The 15,566-nt window shown below is 38.2% G+C and overlaps 1 pseudogene; it reads left to right on the plus strand.

Annotated features, from left to right (window-relative positions):
• The first annotated feature begins 1,182 nt into the window (after positions 1 to 1,182).
• On the plus strand, positions 1,183 to 2,151 carry LOC141277800 (olfactory receptor 10T2-like; annotated as a pseudogene).
• The last annotated feature ends 13,415 nt before the right edge of the window (positions 2,152 to 15,566 follow it).

The following is a 15,566-nucleotide window of genomic DNA, read 5'->3' on the forward strand; positions in this document are numbered from 1 at the left end:
TCTGTTGTGTCTTAATATGGCCTTGGTATTAGGGTGATGTTAGCCTCATAATTTGAGTTTGAAAGTGTTCTTTCTTCTTTGATTTTTTTGGAAGAGTTTAATAAGGATTGGTATTAACTCTTTGCATGTTTGGTAGAATTCACCCATGAAACCATGTGGTCCTGGACTTTTCTTTTTTGGGAGATTTTTGATTACTGATAAATCTCTTTATGTGTTAATTGTCTGTTTAAGCTTTCTATTTCTTCTTGATACAGTTTTGGTAGATTAATATTTCTAGAAATTTGTTCATTTCTTCTAAATTATTCAATTTATAGGTGCACAATCGTTGATAATATTCATTTATGTCCCTTTTTAAATTCTGAGGCACACATTATAATATCTTCTCTCTCATTTTTTATTTTATTTATTTCAGTCTTCTCTTTCATTCTACTTAGTTTAGCTAAGACTTTGTCAATTTTGTTTATTTTTTCAAAAAAACAGCTTTTAGTTTTATTGATTTTTTTTTTTTTTTTTTTTTTTTTTTTGTGGTACGCGGGCCTCTCACTGCTGTGGCCTCTCCCGTTGCGGAGCACAGGCTCCGGACGTGCAGGCTCAGCGGCCATGGCTCATGGGCACAGCCGCTCCGCGGCATGTGGGATCTTCCCGGACCGGGGCACGAACCCGTGTCCCCTGCATCGGCAGGCGGACTCTCAACCACTGCGCCACCAGGGAAGCCCAGTTTTATTGATTTTTTGTGTTCTTTTTCTAGTCTATATTTGATTGATTTCTTCTCTAAGTTCATCATTTTACTCCTGTTAAGTTTAGGTGAACTCAGGTCAATTAAGCAAATGGTTTAATTTTTTTAAGCTTCAGTTTCTTCTTCCATAAAATGGCAGGATTGGATGAGATGAGCTTGAAATCACTTACTGATTTAATGAACTTTATATGAATCTTCTGTGCAAATAAGAATACAAAGAATGAAAACAACTTACAAAAATAAATTTCTTCAGATATCATTGAATTGGGATATTACTTACATCACTACTCCTCATGCTTCCTGCTTTCCCCTCATTCCATGATCAATGTGCTTAACTTGTTACTCATTTTTTCATGCCAGTATTATTAGCTTTGTACAGAAACATATTTGTGGTTTCCATGGGAACATTTCACCTTTGTCAAACTCTTTCTGTTCTGAATGTTAGGATGTCTGAGTCAGAATACCAGTGCCTATTGGAGAGACAGAACCAGAATACGATCACTGAGTCCAACATTATAGGATTCTCAAAACTGGGACATTTGCAAATCTTTCTCTTCTTTATTTTCCTCCTGGGTTACCTGACCATTCTGATGGCCAATGCAACCATCATGACTGTCATTCATCTGAATTGGGCTTTGCACACCTCTAGGTACTTCTTTCTCTTTGGCCTCTCCTGCTTTGAAATCTGCTATACCTTTGTCATTGTACCAAAATGCTGACCAAGGGCTTTCCACAAGTCTGACTATTTGTTTCTCTGGGTATGTTTCCCAGCTCTATTTCTCGGTGGGCTTGGCTTGAACCAACTGTTTCCTAATTGCTGCGATGAGCTATGATTGCTATGTTGCCATCTGCAACCCTTTCAACTATACACTCATTGTCAGCTGAGCCACCTGCATGCAGTTGGCTTTAGCCTCAGGCTTCTGTGGTTTCCTGATCTCTGTGGTTGCCAACGTCCTGGTGTTTAGTGTACCCTTCTCTGCCTCCAACTGAATCAACCACTTTTTCTGTGACATTTCCCCTGTCATAAAACTGGGCTGCACAGACACCAACCAGAAGGAGATGGTTATCTTCTTCCTCAACATTCTGGTATTGTTGGTTCCCTTAGTGTTGATCTTCATCTCCTATGTCTTCATTGTTTCCACCATCCTCAAGATCTCCTCAGTGGAGGGACAGCATAAGGTCTTTGCCACCTGTGTCTCCCACATCACTGTGGTTATTTTCCATTATGACTTTGCCTCCTTTTTGTACTTGAGGCCCACATCCCTTTTCTCCTCCTATAAGGACCAACTTGTGGCAGTGACCTATACAGTGATCACCCCACTATTCAACCCTCTTGTCTGCACACTGAGGAATAAGGAAGTGAAACAGCTCTGAGAAAGGTTCTCAGTAGATATTTATTTACCAAAACTATATGAGTGAGTCAATATGTCAGGGAGGTTATATTCAGGAAAGTGTCCTAGATAAAACTTCAATTCTATAAACAAATTGATTTTTTAATCAAAAAATAGAAGTAAAGCCTTCAAGTCACCTTAATCTTTTTTTCTTGTAAAGTCCTTCTGACTGGAGTGCCAAGATAGTGGATTAGGGAGACTCTGAGCTCAACTCCTCCCACAGACACACCAAAATTACAACTATTTACAGACAAACTATTGATTAGAAATACTGGAAGGCTAGCAGAAAAGATCTTCTACAACTAAAGATATAAAGAACGACCTGCAACAAGAAGGATAGGAGGGACAGAGATGGAGTATAGTAACAACCCATAACCCTGAGTGGACAATCCACAAACAGAGGATAATTGTAATTCTTATGGAGAATCTCTGCACCTGGAAAAAATGACACCCAAGAAGGTTTGGCTTTGAAAACCAGAAGGGCTTACTTTTGGGAGAGCCAGAGGGCTATACAAAGGAGAGATTTCACTCTTAAAGAGCACACACAAAATCCCACACACTCCAGGACCCAGGAGGAGGCAGTAATTTGAAATGACCCTGGGTCAGACCCACCTGCTGATCTTGGAGAGTCTCCTGGAGAGGCAGAAGGCAGCTAGTGCTCACCCTGGGGACGGAGTAACTAGCAGAAGCCATTTATGGGAGCTCATTCTACCATGAGGACACTCATGCTGGCAAGTGCCATTTTAGAATCCTCCCTCTAGCTTATCAACACCAGGACTTGGTCACCCACAAGACTGTACTGTGAAGTCACAGGTCAATCAGCTAGCCAGCAAGGGACACAGGCCCATGCACCAGCATGCTGGGTCCTAAGGGACCCTGTCCTGACCACCAGAGGGCCCAGGACCCAGTCTCACCTACCAGTGAGTCTGACATCAACTTAAGGATGCCCAGGGCCCTCAGACAGAGACCTTGAAACACAGATCCTCCCACCAGTGGGCCATCACTAGCCCCAGGATCAGCCTCACCCACCTGTAAGGGGCACCAGCTCTGGTTCCTAGGACCTGCAGCCAGAGACATCACGTTTACAATTATATCAAAAAGAATAAAATACCCAGGAATAAATCTAACTAAGGGGGTAAAAGACCTGTACTCAGCAATCTATAAGACAATGTTGAAAGATATTGAAGATCACACAAATAGATAGAAAGTTACACCATACTCATGAATTCGAAGAATTAATATTGTTAAAATGACCATACTTCCCCACACAATCTACAGATTAATGCAATCCCTATCAATGGCATTTTTCACAGAACCAATAGCATTTTTCACAGAACTAGAACAAATAACTGTAAAAATTTTATGGAAACACAAAAGACCCTGAATAGCCAAAACAATCTTGAGGAAGGAGAACAAAGCAGAATGTATGACACTTCCTGATTTCAAACTATACTACAAAGCTATAGTAGTCAAAATATTATGGCATTGGAACAGAAACAGACTCATAGATCAATGGAACATAATAGAGGTCCCAGAAATGAACACATATTTATATGGGCAATTAATCTATGAAAAATGAGGTAAGAATATGTAGTGGGAAAAAGACAGCCTCTTCAATAAATAGTGTTAGAAACACTGGACTGCTACATGCAAAAGAATCAAATGACTACCTTCTCACACTGTACACAAAAATAAACTCAAAATGGAACAAAGTCTTAGATGTATGACCTGAAACCATGAAACTTCTAGAAGAAATTATAGGCATTACTCTCTTTGGCATTGGTCTATTAATATTTTTTGGACATGTCTCATCAAGCAAAGGGCAACAAAAGTGATTATAAACAAATGGAACTACATCAAACTAAAAAGTTTTACACAGCATAAAACAAAAACAAACAAACAAGTTATCAACAAAATGAAAAGAGCATCAACGAAATGGGAGAAGATATGTGGAAATGATATATCCAAAAAGGGCTTAGTATCTAAAATTTAAAAAAAGAACTCATGCAACTCAACATCAAAAAGCAAAGCAACCCATTAAAAAGTGAACAGAGGATCTGAATAGACATTTTTCCAAAGAAGACAAACAGATGGCTAACAGGTGCATGACAAGATGTTCAACATTACTAGTCAACAGGGAAATGCAAATTAAGACCAAAATAACATACCACTTCATGCCTGTCAGCATTGCTATTATTTAAAAAAAAAGAAAAGAAAAGAAAGAAAGACAAAAAAGAAATAACAAGTGTTGGTGAGTGTGTGAAGAAGAAAAGAAGCCCTAATACACTACTGGTGGGAATGTAAATTGACACAACCCCTATGGAAAACAGTACAGAGATTCCTCAAAAAATTAAAAATAAAACTACCATATGATCCATCAATTCCACTCCTGGGTATTTAACTGAAGAAAATAAAAACACTACTTTGAATGGATATATGCACCCCTATGTTCATTGCAGCTTTGTTTATAATACCTGGGATATGGAAGCAACCTAAATGTCCATTGATAGACGAATGGGTAAAGAAGACTTAATGTATATGCATATATATACAACTGAATATTACTCAGCCATAAAAAAGAATGAAATCTTGCTATTTGCAACCACATGGGTGGACCTACAGGGTGTTACGGTAAGTGAAATAAGTCAGCTAGGGAAAGACAAATATGGTCTGATTTCACTTATTTGTAGAATATAAAAAAAAAATGAACAAACATAACCAAATAGAAACAGTCATATATAGAGAACAAACTGGTAGTTACTAGAAGGGATGAAGTGAGGGGTTGGGCAAAATAGGTGAATGGGATTTAGACGTACAAACTTCCAAATATAAAATAAATAAGTCATGAGGATGTAATGCACAGCAGAGGGAATATAGTCAATAGTATTATAATAATTTTGTATGATGACAGTTGGTTACTAGACCTAATGTGGTCTAGTAATTCATAAAGCATATAAATGTTGAATCATAAGGTATATAAATGTTGTATACCTGAAACTAATATAATATTGTATATAAACTATGCTTTAATAAAAAAGAAAATATTATTAGGGACATAGAAATTTCATAAGAATATAAAGATAAGTAAGAATTAATAAATGAAATGCATTTGTTAAATCACCTGATAAAGTCAATAATATAAAAATAAATTATATTTCTGAGTTTCAGCAGAAAAGAAAATCTCTATGTCTAGGAATATGAAGTATGGAAATACAAAAGAACAAGAAAGGCCAAGTAATCTTGAAGAAGCACAAACCTAGATGAATTATAGTTCCCAATATAAAATATATAAGAAATTCATATGAAGAAGAGAGTACAGTATTGGTGCAAGTATACATACCTTGAGCAATGCAACAAAAAAGATAATTCAGAAATAAACCAATACATATATATTCATCTGATCATGACAGAAGTGACACTGAAGTTCAAGTGCATCCTCCCACATCTGGTATAAAACATGATCTTTATAAAAAATAGTACAAGGACAAATGGATATCCAAAAGACAAAACAATTAATCTTTACCTTTATCTCATACCATATACAAAAATCAATTCTACGTGGATATTAGAACTAAATGTTTAAGGGTAAGCAATAAACTTTTTAGAATAGTTTAAAAAATTATGATCTTGTGGAGGCAAAAATTATTTAAACAGCATACCAAAGCATTACTCAGAAAACATAAGATTGATAAATTATACTTCATTAAAATTAAGAATACTTGTTTATCAAATGACACCTTAAGAGAGTAAAATGCAATTTTCAGAGCCAGGATATTTGAAATGCACATGACTAATTAAATAACGATTTATAGAATGTTTGTAATTTTCTGTTAATCAATAAGGAACAGAGATATTCCCCCATTTTTAGGGTGCAAAATATTGAACACAACTCTCAAAAAGGAGGAAATCCAATTGGATGATAAACTTGTGAAAAGTTGTTCAATTTCATTAGTATCATGAAAATGCAAGTGTGATTACCCACACATACCAGGATGTCGCAAATGAAAATGAGTTGCAATATTATTTCAGGCTGAGGTTTATCTTCCTAACTGACCAAGAGGAAAAATCTAGAGGATGTGGAGGAAGAATAACTGAGGAAAGGAGAGCATATTTTACTCTCACCCAATGTTGCAAATGTGGAGCAACCGGAAGTCGCATACAATACTGGCCGGAGTATAAACTGGTCCAACCACTTTGAAAACCTGTTTGGCAGAATCTAGCATATGGAATATATGCATATTCTCATTTGATATTTGCTGTGTAATGAAACACTTCAAAGCACAGTAGGTAGGAGTCTTGCTTGTCTTTTTGTGACTGGCTTATTTCACTTAGGAAAAGGGATATTGTTGTTTATGGAGTTTCAGATTTGCAAGATGAAACAGTTCTGGAGATCTGTTTATAACATGAATATACTCAACACTACTGAACTGTACACTTAAGTGGTGAAATGTAAATTTTATATAAAGTGTTTTGTTTTAACTACAATAAAATTATATATATATATATATTTTTAACATCCTTATTGGAGTATAATTGATTTACAATGTTGTCTTAGTTGCTGCTGTATAACAAAGTGAATCAGCTATAAATGTACATATATCCGCATATCTCCACCCTGGTGCGTGTCCCTCCCACCCTCCCTATCCCACCCATCGAAGTCGACACAAAGCACCAAGCTGATCTTCCTGCTCTATGCAGCTGCTTCCCACTAGCTATCTATTTTATTTTATTTTATTGTTTTCCTTCTTTTTTGCAGTACGCGGGCCTCTCACTGTTGTGGCCTCTCTCGTTGCAGAGCACAGGCTCCGGATGCGCAGGCTCAGCAGCCATGGCTCACGGGACTAGCCGCTCCACGGCATGTGGGATCTTCCTGGACTGGGGCACGAACCCGTGTCCCCTGCATCGGCAGGCGGACTCTCAACCACTGCACCACCAGGGAAGCCCTAGCTATCCATTTTACATTTGGTAGTGTATATATGTTCATGCAACTCTCTCACTTCATCCCAGCTTACACTTCCCATTCCCCGTATCCTCAAGTGCATTCTCTACGTCTGCATCTTTTTATTTCTGTCCTGCCCCTAGGTTCTTCAGAACCATTTTTTTTTAATTCCATATATATGTGTTAGCAAACGGTATTTGTTTTTCTCTTTCTGATTAATCACTCTGTATGACACTCTCTAGGTCCATCTACCTCATTACAAGTAACTCAATTTCATTGCTTTGTATGGCTGAGTAATATTCCATTGTATACATGTGCCACACTTCTTTATCCATTCATCTGTCGATGGACACTTAGGTTGATTCCATGTCCTGGTTATTATAAATAGAGCTGCAATGAACATTGTGGTACATGGCTCTTTTTGAATTATGGTATTCTCAGGGTATATGCCCAGTAGTGGGACTGCTGGGTTATATGGTAGTTCTATTTTTAGCTTTTTAAGGAACCTCCACACTGTTTTCCATAGTGGCTGTACCAGTTCACATTCCTACCAGCAGTGCAAGAGTGTTCCCTTTTCTCCACACCCTCTCCAGCATTTATTGTTTGTAGATTTTTTGATGACGGCCATTCTGACTGGTGTGAGATGATATATGATTGTAGTTTTGATTTGCATTTCTCTAATGATTAATGATATTGAGAATTCATTCATGTGTTTGTTGGCAGTCTGTATATCTTCTTTGGAGAAAATGTCTATTTAGGTTTTCTGCCCATTTTTGGATTGGGTTGTTTGTTTTTTTGATATTGAGCTGCATGAGCTGCCTGTATATTTTGGAGATTACTCGTTTGTCAGTTGCTTCGTTTGCAAAGATATTCTCCCATTCTTAGGGTTGTCTTTTCACCTTCTTTATGGTTTCCTTTGCAGTGCAAAAGGGGTTAAGTTTCATTAGGTCCCATTTGTTTATTTTTGTTTTTATTTCCATTTCTCTAGGAGGTGGGTCAAAAGGGATCTTGCTGTGATGTATGTCATAGAGTGTTCTTCCTATGTTTTCCTCTAAGAGTTTTATAGTCTCTGGCCTTATATTTAGATCTTTAATCCATTTTGAGTTTATTTTTGTGTATGGTGTTAGGGAGTGTTCTAATTACATTCTTTTACATGTAGCTGTCTGGTTTTCCCAGCATTATTTATTGCACAGGTTGTCTTTTCTCCATTTTATATTCTTGCCTTCTTTATCAAAGGTAAGGTGAACATATGTGCATGGGTTTATCTCTGGGCTTTCTATTCTGTTCTACTGATCTATATTTCTGCTTTTGTGCCAGTACAATACTATCTTGATTACTGTACCTTTGTAGTATAGTCTGAAGTCAGGGAGCCTGATTCCTCCACCTCTGTATTTCTTTCTAAAGATTGCTTTGGTGATTCGGGGTCTTTTGTGTTTCTCTACAAATTCTGAAATTTTTTGTTCTAGTTCTGTGAAAAATGTCATTGGTAGCTTGATAGGGATTGCATTGAATCTGTAGATTACTTTGGGTAGTATAGTCATTTTCACAATGCTTATTCTTCCAGTCCAAGAACATAGTATATCTCTCCACCTGTTTGTATCATCTTTAATTTCTTTCGTCAGTGTCTTATAGTTTTCTGCATACAGGTCTTTTGTCTCCATAGGTAGGTTTATTCCTAGGTATTTTATTCTATTTGTTGTAATGGTAAATGGGAGAGTTTCCTTAATTTCTCTTTCAGATTTTTCATCATTAGTGTATAGGAATGTTAGAGATTTCTGTGCATTAATTTTGTACCCTGATACTTTACCAAATTCACTGATTAGGTCTAGTAGTTTTCTGGTAGCATCTTTAGGATTCTCTATGTATAGTATCATGTCATCTTCTGCAAACAGTGACAGCTTTACTTCTTTTCTCATTTGGATTCCTTTTATTTCTTTTTCTTCTCTGATTGCAGTGGCTGAAACTTCCAAAACTATGTTGAATAATAATGGTGAGCGTGGACACCCTTGTCTGTTTCTGATGTTACAGGAAATGTTTTCAGGTTTTCATGATTGAGAACAATGTTGGCTGTGGGTTTGTCATATATGGCCTTTATTATGTTGAGATAAGTTCCCTCTATGCCTGCTTTCTGGAGGGTTTTTATCATAAATCGGTATTAAATTTTGTCAAAAGTTTTTTCTGCATCTATTGAGATGATCATATGTTATTTCTCCTTCAATTTGTTAATATGTTTTATTACATTGATTGATTTGTATATTTTGAAGAATCCTTGCATTCCTGGGATAAATCCCATTTGAGCATGGTGTATGATCCTTTGAATGTGCTGTTGGATTCTGTTTGCTAGTACTTTGTTGAGGATTTTTATAGCTATGTTCATCAGTGATATTGGCCGGTAGGTGTCTTGTTTGGTAACATCTTTGTCTGGTTTTGATATCAGGGTGATAGTGGCCTCATAGAATGAGTTTTGGAGAGTTCCTCCCTCTGCTATATTTTGGAAGAGTTTGAGAATGGTAGGTGTTAACTCTTCTCTAAATGTTTGGTAGAATTTGCCTATGAAGCCATCTGGTCCTAGACTTTTGTTTGTTGGAAGATTTTTAATCACAGTCTCAGTTTCAGTGTTTGTGATTGGCCTGTTTATATTTTCTATTTCTTCCTGCTTCAATCTCGTAGGTTGTGTTTTTCTAAGAATTTGTCCATTTCTTCCAGGTTGTCCATTTTAGTGGCATATAGTTGCTTGTAGTAATCTCTCATGATTCTTTGTATTTCTGCAGTGTCAGTTGTTACTTCTCCTTTTTCATTTCTAATTCTATTGATTTGAGTCTTCTCCCTTCTTTTCTTGATGAGTCTGGCTAATGGTTTATCAATTTTATCTTCTTAAAGAACCAGCTTTTAGTTTTATTGATCTTTACTATTGTTTCCTTGATTTCTTTTTCATTTATTTCTGATCTGATCTTTATGATTTCTTTCCTTCTGCTAACTTTGGGGGTTTTTTGTTCCTCTTTCTCTAATTGCTTTAGGTGTCACGTTAGGTTGTTTATTTGAGATGTTTCTTGTTTCTTGAGGAAGGATTTTCTTGCTATAAACTTCTCTCTTAGAACTGCTTTTGCTGCATCCCACAGAGTTTGTGTTGTCATGTTTTCATTGTCATTTGTTTCTAGGTATTTTTTGATTTCCTTTTTGATTTCTTCAGTGATCTCTTGGTTATTTAGTAGTGTATTGTTTAGCCTCCATTTTTTTTGTGTTCTTAACACATTTTTTCCTGTAATGGATGTCTAGTCTCATAGTGTTGTGCTCAGAAGAGATACTTGATATGATTTCAGTTATCTTAAATTTACCAAGGCTTGATTTGTGACCCAGTATATGATGTATCCTGGAGAATGTTCCATGAGCTCTTGCGAAGAAACTGTATTCTGTTGTTTTTGCATGAAATTTCCTATAAATATCAATTAAGTCCATCTTGTTTAATGTGTCATTTAAAGCTCATGTTTCATTTTCACTTTGGATCATCTGTCCATTGGTGAAAGTGGGGTGTTAAAGTCCCTTACTATTACTGTGTTACTGTCAATTTCCCATTTTATGGCTGTTAGCATTTGCCTTATATGTTGAGGTGTTCCTATGTTCAGTGCACAAATATTTACAATTGTTATATCTTCTTCTTGGATTGATCACTTGATCATTATGTAGTGTCCTTCTTTGTCTCTTGTAGTAGTCTTTATTTTAAAGTCTATTTTGTCTGATATGAGAATTGCTACTCCAGCTTTCTTTAGATTTCCATTTGCATGCAATATCTTTTTCCATCTCCTCACTTTCAGTCTGTATGTGTCCCAACGTCTGAAGTTGGCCTCTTGTAGACAGCATATATATGGGTCTTGTGTCTGTGTCCATTCAGCCAGTCTATATCTTTTGGTTGGAGAATTTAATCCATTTACATTTAAGGTAATTTTTGATATGTATGTTCCTGTTACCATTTTCTTAATTGTTTTGGGTTTGTTATTGTAGGTTTTTTCCTTCTCTTTTGTTTTCTGCCTAGAAAATATCCTTTAGCATTTGCTGTAAAGCTGTTTTGGTGGTGCTGAATTTTCTAATCTTTTGCTTCTCTGTAATGGTTTTAATTTCTCCATCAAATCTGAATGAGATCCTTGCTGGTTAGAGTAATCTTGGTTGTAGGTTTTTCTCTTTCATCACTTTAAATATATCCTGACACTCCCTTCTGGCTTGCAGAGTTTCTCCTGAAAGATCAGCTGTTAACCTTATGGGAATTCCCTTGTATGTTATTTGCTGCTTTTCCCTTGCTGCTTTTAATATTTTTTCTTTGTATTTAATTTTTAATAGTTTGATTAATACATGTCTTGCTGTTTTACTCCTTGGATTTACCCTGTATGGGACTGTCTGCACCTCCTGGACTTGATTGACTATTTCCTTTTCCATATTAAGGAAGTTTTCAACTATAATCTCCTCAAATATTTTCTGTCCCTTTCTTTTTCTCTTCTTCTTCTGGCCCCCCTATATTTCGAATGTTGGTGAGTTTAATGTTTTTCCAGAGGTCTCTGAGACTGTGTTCAATTCTTTTCATTTTTTTTCTTTATTCTACTGTGCGATAGTTATTTTCACTATTTTACCTTCCAAGTCACTTGTCCGTTCTTCTGCTTCAATTATTCTGCTATTGTTTCCTTCTAGATAATTTTTAATTTCATTTATTGTGTTCTTCATCATTGTTTGTTTGCTCTTTAGTTTTTCTACTTGTTAAACGTTTCTTCTATTTTCTCCATTATATATTCAAGAATTTGGATCACCTTTACTATCATTATTCTGAATTCTTTTTCATGTAGGCTGCCTATTTCCTTGTCATTTGTTTGTTCTGGTGCATTTTTGCCTTGCTCGTTCATCTGCTGTGTATTTCTCAGTCTTCCCATTATGCTTAACTTACTATGTTTGGGGTCTCCTTTTTGCAGGTTGCAGGTTCGTAGTTCCCATTATTTTTGGCATCTGCCCCCAGTGATAAGGTTACTTCAGTGGGTTGTGTAGGTTTCCTCATCGAGGGAGCTGGTGCCTGTGTTCTGGTGGATGAAGCTGCATCTTGTCTCTCTGGTGGGCAGGATCTTGTCCGGTGGTGTGTTTTGGGGTGTCTGTGAACTTAGTATGATTTTAGGCAGCCTCTTTGCTAATCAGTGGTGATGTGTTTCTGTCTTGCTAGTTGTTTGGTATAGGGTGTCCAGCACTGTAGCTTGCTGGTCTTTGAGTGGAACTGGGTCTTTGCATTGAGATAGAGATCTCTTGGAGAGCTTTTGCAATCTGATATGACATCGACCTGGGAGGTCTGTGGTGGTCCAATGTCCTGAGCTCAGCTCTTCCAACCAGGAGGCTCAGGCTTGACACCCAGACAGAACCCCAAGACCCCATCAGCCATGTGGCTCAGAAGAAAAGGGAGAAAAAAATGAAAATAAATAAAATAAAATTACTAAAATTAAAAATTAATAAAATTATTAAAAATTAAAAATTAATCAAAAAATGTATAAAAGAAAGACAGAAATAAGCTAGCAACCTAACCAATAAAGAATTCCACCAGGGCTTCCCTGGTGGCACAATGGTTGAGAGTCCGCCTGCCGATGCAGGTGACATGGGTTTGTGCCCCGGTCCGGGAAGATCCCACATGCCACGGAGTGGCTGCGCCCGTGAGCCATGGCCTCTGAGCCTGCACGTCCGGAGCCTGGACTCCACAATGGGAGAGGCCACAACAGTGAGAGGCCTGCGTACCGAAAAAAAAAAAAAAAAAAAAAAATTCCACCAATGATAATAAGTGCTAAAAATTATACTTAAAAACAAAAAAAGAAAGAAATGGACAGACAGAAGCCTAGGACAAATGGTAAAAGCAAAGCTATAAAGTCAAAATCACACAGAGTAGCATACACATACACACAGCAAAAGGGAAAAAAGAAAAAAAATATATATATATAAATTTAAAGGAAGAGAGCAACCAAATCAATAAACAAATCTACCAATGATAATAAGCTCTAAATACTAAACTAAGATAAACATAAAACCAGAAACAGGGGCCTCCCTGGTGGCGCAGTGGTTGAGAGTCCGCCTGCCGAAGCAGGGGACACGGGTTCGTGCCCCAGTCCAGGAAGATCCCATGTGCCACGGAGCAGCTGGTCCTGTGAGCCATGGCTGCTGAGCCTGTGCGTCCAGAGCCTGTGCTCCACTGGGAGAGGCCACAGCAGTGAGAGGCCTGCGTACCGCAAAAAAAAAAAAAAAAAAAGAAACAAATTAGATGCAGAAAGCAAACCCCAAGTCTACAGTTGTTCCCAAAGTCCACCACCTCAATTTTGGTATGATTCGTTGTCTATTCAGGTATTCCACAGATGCAGCGTACATCAAGTTGATTGTGGAGATTTAATCCACTACTCCTGAGGCTGCTGGAAGAAATTTCCTTTTCCCTTCTTTGTTCTCACAGCTCCTGGGGTTCAGCTCTGGATTTGGCCCCACCTCTGCATGTAGGTCACCTGAGGGCATCTGTTCCCCACCCAGAGAGGATGGGTTTAAAGTATCAGCTTATTAGGGGGCTCTGGCTCACTCAGGCTGGGGTGAGGGGGGTATGGAATGCAGGGCAAGTTTGCAATGGCAGAGGCCGGCCTGACACTGCAACAGCCTGAGGCACCCTGTTTGTTCTCCCAGGGAAGTTGTCCCTGGATCACAGGACCCTAGCAGTGGTGGGCTGCACAGGCTCCAGGGAGAGGAGATGTGGTTAGTGACCTGTGCTTGCACACAGGATTCTTGGTGGCTGCAGCAGCCTTAGTGTTTCTTGCTGGTCTCTGGTGTCCACACTGATAGCCGCAGCTTGTGTCTGTCTCTGGAGCTCATTTAGGCGGTGCTCTGAATCCCCTCTCCTTGTGTACCCCAAAACAATGGTCTCTTGCCTCTTAGGTCATTCCAGACTTTTCCCCTGACTCCCTCCCCATTAGCTTTGGCACACTAGCCACCTTCAGACTGTGTTCATGCAGGCAACCCCAATCCTCTCCCTGGCATCTGACCTCCAAAGCCCAAACCTCAGCACCCAACACCCACCCAACCTGCGGGTGAGCAGACAAGCCTTTCAGGCTGGTGAGTGCTGGTAGGCACCGATCCCCTGTGTGGGAATCTCTCCACTTTGCCCTCTAAATGCCTTTTGCTGTGTTCTCCTCCATGGTTCTGATGCTTCTGCCCTGACCATCCCCTTGCCTCAACCAGTGAAGGGGCCTCCTAGTGTGTGGAAACTTTTCCTCCTTCACAGCTACCTCCCAGAGGTGCAGGTCCCATTCCTATTCTTTTGTCTCTGTTTTATCTTTTTACTGTTGTCCTACCCATGTATGTGGAGACTTTCTTGCCTCTTGGCAAGTCTGAGGTCTTCTGCCAGAGTTCAGTAGGTGTTCTGCAGGAGTTGTTCCACAGGTAGATGTATTTTTGATGTTTTTGTGGGGAGGAAGGTGATCTTCATGTCTTAATCCTCCACCATCTTGAAGGTCCTTCTAGTTATATAATTTTATCTTTAAAGATAGAGATTAAAAACACTGACCCTAGACACAGGCATCCCTGTGTTTGAGTCACAGCTCTGCCTCTCTTACTAGCTTTGTAACATGGCACAACTTCCTTGACTTCACTCAAAAAAAATATTTCTTGCTGTGTGGGCAGGTTGCCTTAGGATTGGCTGATCTAAGCTGAGCTCAGCATAATACTCTGCTTCAAGCCGCATGTCTCTTGCGTTTGACCCCTTTTGATAGGTTGGGATCAGATTTGCACCAGCATTTCTATTCTACATCCCACGTTTAAAAGGACAAGGGGAGCTATCTTATGGTGATAGCAGAAAACCAACAATGCTTCTTTTGGCCAAGACTTGGAACTAGTGATTTATCCCTTCTGCCCACATTTCATTGGCTAAAATAAATATCAATACCAAATCAAAATTCTTGGGTCGGGAATGATGTTCTGTATCTAATTAGTGTGATTACAATGTCACAGAGCAGAAGACATAGAAAGAGATAAAGAGCTGTGGCTAAAAATTCAATCTACAGCAGTAATCTACTACCCAGCAATTCCACTGCTAGTATAGATGAGATTGAGTCATATGTTACTAAAAGATAAGTATAACTACGTTCTGAACAGCACTTTTCACTATAGGCTTAACCTGGAAATAACCTAAATATTCATCACTAGTACAACTAACAAATAAATTGACGTGCATTCATGTAATCTAATGTTATACAGCAGTAAAAATTTACCACTGTTATTAATATCATGGCTAAATCTCACAAACATAATTTGCATGAAAAAAGCCAAAATAAAAACAATACACACTATATAATTGCATGCACATATTTTTTTAAATGGTGAAGTCAATATATGCTGGTAGGAGTTAGAATAATGGTTCCTCAGGCAAGGGGGTGGGCAATAATCTACTTTTAAATCTGGTTGTGGATACATGGGTACACCATTCTGTGAATTCACATATACACTTTGATGTGTA

Source organism: Tursiops truncatus, chromosome 1 (assembly GCF_011762595.2).
Source record: "Tursiops truncatus isolate mTurTru1 chromosome 1, mTurTru1.mat.Y, whole genome shotgun sequence".
Classification (NCBI taxonomy): domain Eukaryota; kingdom Metazoa; phylum Chordata; class Mammalia; order Artiodactyla; family Delphinidae; genus Tursiops; species Tursiops truncatus.